The sequence below is a fragment of the Panonychus citri genome, unplaced genomic scaffold (genome assembly GCF_014898815.1).
Source record: "Panonychus citri isolate SS breed McGregor unplaced genomic scaffold, ASM1489881v1 Contig00026, whole genome shotgun sequence".
Classification (NCBI taxonomy): domain Eukaryota; kingdom Metazoa; phylum Arthropoda; class Arachnida; order Trombidiformes; family Tetranychidae; genus Panonychus; species Panonychus citri.
The window spans coordinates 58,897-65,342 of NW_026515431.1; the positions used below are offsets into that span (position 1 = coordinate 58,897).

Sequence of the window (6,446 nt, forward strand, 5' to 3'; positions counted from 1 at the left end):
AATATTGATAATAATTCAGTTTGGTTTGCTTATTTTAGATGTTCTTAGAGTAAAAGATATTCTTGCTGGAGATTTTGGTATCTTTGACAATTATAACCTTTGTCACATAAGTACAATCGATTGGGAAGAAATTCTGTCTGAACCAAAAACAACAACCGTTTACAATTTTTGCCTCTCTCTCTCTCTCTCTTTCGCATCGTCTTCATCATCTCATCTCATCACCATCATTACTCTTCTCTTCTCTTTATTTTTTCCTCTTCCTTTCTCTTTTTTTCTCTTCAACAGCAAAATCTTCTATTCTTCTTTATGCTTTGCTTTTCTTTAGTATCCATCACCTTTCGGTAACGTTTTTTTGGTCTTTTTGCTAAAAGCTCATTTTTACTCTTCTCATTTTCTATTGGTCTTGGTTTCTCAATGTGATGTTTAGCCTACTCTTTTTTGCTTCTTCTTCAAACTGTGTTCACTTGACGGTTGTGATACTTTATATCTACTGCTCCATATTGAATGGTAACTTTTTCCTTAAGTGCTTTGTGCCCTTGACTGTTGTGCCTTCATATTTGCTTCCATTTTTGTGATAGCTTAATATCTCATCGTCTATCTCATCAAGTTGACTGTTTTTTTGTTTCTCTCTTTTAAATTTGACTAATTATATATTCAAATATGATGACAATATCAAGGAAGATATTTAATTATTGTACATTATTTTCTGTGTATATTTTGTATTTATCTTTTTATTTACATCTGATTCCATTTTAAGTCAATCATTATCTTCTTCTGCTTCTTTTTCTTCCTCTTCTTCTTCTTCTTCATCATCATCATCCTCATCTAATTCTTCTTATTATTCAACCTCAACATCTTCCTTCAAAAAGGGTAAAATATTTATTGGTACAAGTGGACGAATGTCAGTTCTTTCAAATCGTTAACATCATTACCAAAATTTAAGAGATCGGTATACCAATTGTACTTATGTCGATGGTAACCAGGAATTATCTTGGTTGGAAGATGAAAATTTCGATCTTAGCTTTTAAACGAAATACGAGAGGTGACAGGATACGTTTTGATCAGTCAAGTTCATGTTAAAAAGGTCTCACTTCCCAATTTACATTGGATTGGGAAGAAATTATGTCTGAACCAAAAACGACAACCCTTTACTTTTTTCTCTCTTTCTCTTTCGTTTCATCTTCTCTTTATAATCATCATTCTTTTTTTTCTGTTTCCTTTTCCTTTCTCTTTACCTTCGTCTTTTTCTTTTTAACAACAAAATCTACTGTTCTCTTTTTTTCTCTTTCTTTGATGGATACTTTTGTCCAAGCTGTTTCTGAGGTGCAGTTACAGAGAATATTTGTTTTCTTTCTCTTGCTCTTTCTTATCCTTTGCGTTTGTTTTAAATTAGCAAAATTATCTTTACAAAGCACAGATCATTTAAACATATACAAAACTCAAAAACAATTTTTTTCTAAGGATGAATTTAGTGTTTAATCATAATCATCCCCAAAGTGATTAACATTTGATGCTAATATAAATCCTTATTATGTTGATTTTGATTTACAAATGTCAATTGTCTCGGTCAAGTTAGTTTCAACTTATTCCAATCTTGCGATTTTCTCAAACCAACATTCACGGTTGATTTCCAACCTCTGAGTTTCAAACAAGCAGTTCTTAAATTCAATCATCATTAGAGCTAATCAATACTCATGTTGAAGTGCTAAAAGTTTGAGCTGAATTACATCGATAATGTCTTCACCGTCCATAGTAAGTCAATTTAACTTTTTTCTTCTCTTACTCTCTTTACCTCTTTTCTTTTTTTACTCTCTTTTTCGTCTCTCTTGATTTTCTCTTTTCTTTTTTCTAATCGAGCTCTCACAAATGTCATAATCGCATTTGATTCTCGATCGAAAGAAATATTCGAGTTGTGTCTCTGTATAATTGATAGTGTAATTTGTAACATAATAATCGATTTTGTTATTAATCTGATTTAATTATTGCATTGAGAAAATTAACAAGATTTTTCATACTTTGATTTTTTAGATAAAATGTGTTTATTGTGGTTTCATCTCGAAAGACATCGAAGGCTTATTCTTGCATAAATGCAAACAGTATGATGAAGAAGTAAATAATAACTGGGATCTAAAGTACATGAATAAATATTTGATATGGAAAAAAAAACGAAAGTATCTGAAAAGAAAAGCGATCAAGACATGCAAATGGATACAAAAACTAAGATATCCAAATCTAAATATTCAATAAAATAAACTCAGCGTTTTCTTAATCTTCAAGTTGTCTGTCTCTCTGTCTTTCTTTTCAATATTTTTTGATTTAACAGACAAATATGATGGAAATATCAAGGAAGATATCTGATTTTTGTACATTATTTTCTGTGTATATTTTTTTGATTATCTTTGTATCTCTTTCTTTTTGAGTCTATCTCTTTCATTCTCATCTTCTTCATAATCATCATCATTATCATCTCCCTTATCATTTTCTGCCTATGATTCAAGCTCAACATCTTCCACCAAAAAAGATTAAATATTTATTGGTACAATTGGACGAATGTCAGTTCCTTCAAATCGTGAACATCATTACCAAAATTTAAGAGATCGGTATACCAATTGTACTTATGTCGATGGTAACCAGGAATTATCTTGGTTGGAAGATGAAAATTTCGATCTTAGCTTTTAAACGAAATACGAGAGGTGACAGGATACGTTTTGATCAGTCAAGTTCATGTTAAAAAGGTCTCACTTCCCAATTTACAAATCATTCGAGGACGAACTGATTTCAAATTAAATATTCGAGATGAAGAGTTTGCTTCATTGGTTACTCTTTGTAAGATGGAAATCTTTAATTATCTTCTCTAAGAGATATTATTGAAGGAGATGTTGGTTTATATGACAATTATAACCTTTGTCACAATAAGACATTCGATTGGAAAGAAATTCTGTCTGAACCAAAAACGACAACCGTCCACACTCTTTTCTCTTTTTCTCTTTTTCTCTTTTTCATCGTCTTCATCACCGTCATTACTCTTCTCTTTCTCTTCCTTTCTCTCTACTTTCTCTTCAACAACAAAATCTACTGTTATCTTTGTTTTCTCTTTCTTTAGTGTCAATTACTTTTCGGCAACAAGATTCAAAGAAAGATTCGGATTTGATTTAAGGTTGATAATCAACGGATAAAAACAGTAAATCAGTTAATCATGTTCACTCTCAGTGCATTACAATTAACCTTTCATTTCGTTTTTAAATATCAATTCCTGAGTACAACTACTGAATCTTTAATTGTCTATCCTTGATTGTTGCAGTTAAACAATCAAAGTGAAAAATTAATAACATTTTCAAATGAATGTTTAAAAATAACAACAAATAACAATCATAATGATGGCGAAAAGCAAATCAACTCAATCAATTGTTTCTTGCATTATTGACTAATTGTGATTTGAGGTTAAATTGATTGTATTGATTACCTTCCTTAATCAAGCCAACATCCAACAACCTTCTTTTTGGTTAATTGTAACACTATTTGTACAGTTAATTAAGAAGCAATTCATTTTAACAACGATTGTTGTTGATAATAATTTGGTTTGGATTTGCTTATTTTAGATGTTCTTAAGAGTGTAAAAGATATTCTTGCTGGAGATTTTGGTTTCTTTGACAATTATAACCTTTGTCACATAAATACAATCGATTGGGAAGAAATTCTGTCTGAACCAAAAACGACAACCATTTACTTTTTTTCTCTCTTTCTCTTTCTCATCATCTTTTCTTTATTTCTTTTGAATTAAATTATCTGTGAACTTAAGGTTAAATCATTTGTACTTTTATCTTCGTCGATTAGTGTTGTTGATTCTTCTCTCATGCTTCCCGTTGTCACGAGAACTTGATTGTTACACCAACCTCTTTTAATACTCCGTCGCTATTAACAATTATCGGAATTTGAAATAGATTAGCAGCTATCAAACTTGAATTGTAATGGAGCCGATTCCGTTTGTTTAGATGCTGATGTAAATGATGATGTTGCCAGAGAGTTTGAGGTTGTCGAAGTGATTAATGGAGTGATTATATTGGATGTTGATGTTGATGAAGTTGATGGTGTCGATGATGTTAATGATGATGTTAACATTGAACCGGTTGAAGATGAAGTTGAGATTATGTTAATTGTCGTTAAATTGGACACTTATTTGGATTACGACAACCGCGACATTTACATTGATTACAAGCTTTACTTTCAACATAACATGGACATCGTTGACCACAACAGGCCAATTTACCAGGATTCAGGTGGCAGGCCACATCGACATCCTCTACGAACCTTACGATTTACCGATGGTGTTTGATTACTATTGTTATTGGTTAGAGTTGTACTGGTGTTATTATTATTATTATTGTTACTGTTGTTGTTGGTCACTGAATTGTTGGATAATGTTCCGGTTAATATTTTATTTAATTGTGTTGAATCTGCTTTGATTATGTTACGATTTAAAGTAAAAGCTTGAGCTGAACCCGCTTTAAGTATGATACCTGTTTTCGTGTTATCGTTAATGGCCTCACTAAGGGTTATCGATGGAAGTAAATTACCGACAATATTAATACCATTTCCAATACTGGTGATACTGCTGATTCGATTACCATTAGTATTTAAATTGTTGTAACTTTTAACATTATTCACAGTTTTAACATTGATACTATTTCTGGTTTCTCCATCGGCAAGGGAATATGAATGATGGGAAGATGATGATGATGATGAATTAAGATTAATTTGTAAATGATTTGAAACGTTTCCATGATGATTATTGGTGCCATTGTTGTTGATGTTATTGTTGTTGTTGTTGTTGTTGTTGTTGTTGTTGTTGGTTTGTTGTTGTCCAGGATGTTGAGCATTATAATTGTGATGATTGCTGTTGTTGTTGGTGTTGGTGTTGTTATTGTTATGACCATTTGTTTGACGATTGAAGCTTCGTAATGGCGGCGGCTCTGAAAAAGTGTATTTATCATGGAAATTGGATCCTTCGTCAAGTAATTGTCTAAATGTGGTTGGACCATTAAAATTGTTTGGTAACGATGAGTATGAGGCTTGATTTGTTTCGCATACTAGATAACCCCAATTATCAACAATCGATGAGGATAAAATAAATGAAGCCAATTGTTTATAACATTGTAAAAGAATTCGAAGTTGAATATTTTCGATAAACTTTGAATGATCTTTACACCAAGAACAGGAAGGTTTAAGTCTCATTTTACCTCCAACACAAGATTTACAGACATGATGTTGACAGGATGAGACTGTTGATGACATGGGAACATAAAGTAAATTACCACAGACACAACAGGTTAACGATTGTTGCAAGTAGGACATCAAACGATTAATATTGATAACCATTCAGTTTCTGTTTGATTATTTTAAATGTTCTTAAGAGTGTAAAAGATATTCTTGCTGGAGATTTTGGTATCTTTGACAATTATAACCTTTGTCACATAAGTACAATCGATTGGGAAGAAATTCTGTCTGAACCAAAAACAACAACCGTTTACAATTTTTGCCTCTCTCTCTCTTTCGCATCGTCTTTATCATCTCATCTCATCACCATCATTCTCATTCTCATTCTCTTTTTCTCTCTCTTGCTTTTGGTTTTTCTTTCGTCATGTTGAGCATTCCATGTTTGTATAATTTCGATACCATTAATAAAATCAAATTTATGTACTTGCATTTTAATCGTACTTTAGCACAACAATCAAAGGTAAATTGTAATCATCATGGGATTATTTTAATCATTTACTAATTTGATTAACAAATAATTAAGATATTAAAAATTCGTATCTTTGTTTTTCGTAATTATAGCTTTTCAATTATTATCCATAAGTTATTAAATGCTCATTCGATTATATTGTCTCTGTAACAGCTTTGTTAAGGTTCTGACTTTATCGATTAAGCAATCGTTCAAATTTTTGCTTTAATTTTGTCAATCAAGATCTAAACCAACTATCAATTCATTTTAATTGATAAACAAATCGATTGCAACTATTCAGATTCTATTTACTGTAAGTAATAATTTTGTAATTTATATTTTTATAAGACTTATATCTAATTTTTTCTGCTCTTTGATAAGGAAGTGTTGAAGCTAAGTTTTTCGGCTCCATAATGGCAACAATCACAATAGTAAGTTGAATTTTTGAATTAAGTTCATTGATATTCGTTTATTATCCAAGTAATGATGGAGATACAACGATAGGTTTCAGATTATGAAACTTATTCGATCGCCAACCTTTTATGCTACTTCAATTCTTCTGATTCTAATCAATTTGCTTAGTGGAAAAATATCAGAAATGTTCTGGACACAAGGTCATTGTATTTGAATGAAAAATTCTATTTGTTTTAGTCTTAATCATCTCATTTATCTTAAATTTGTCTTATTTGATAGACAAACATGATGCAATTATCGATGAAGATAC

General features: G+C 31.0%; 1 pseudogene; it reads right to left on the minus strand.

Annotated features, from left to right (window-relative positions):
- Positions 1-3,777: 3,777 nt before the first annotated feature.
- Positions 3,778-5,391, minus strand: LOC128396712 (putative uncharacterized protein DDB_G0282133; annotated as a pseudogene).
- Between the last annotated feature and the right edge of the window lie 1,055 nt (positions 5,392-6,446).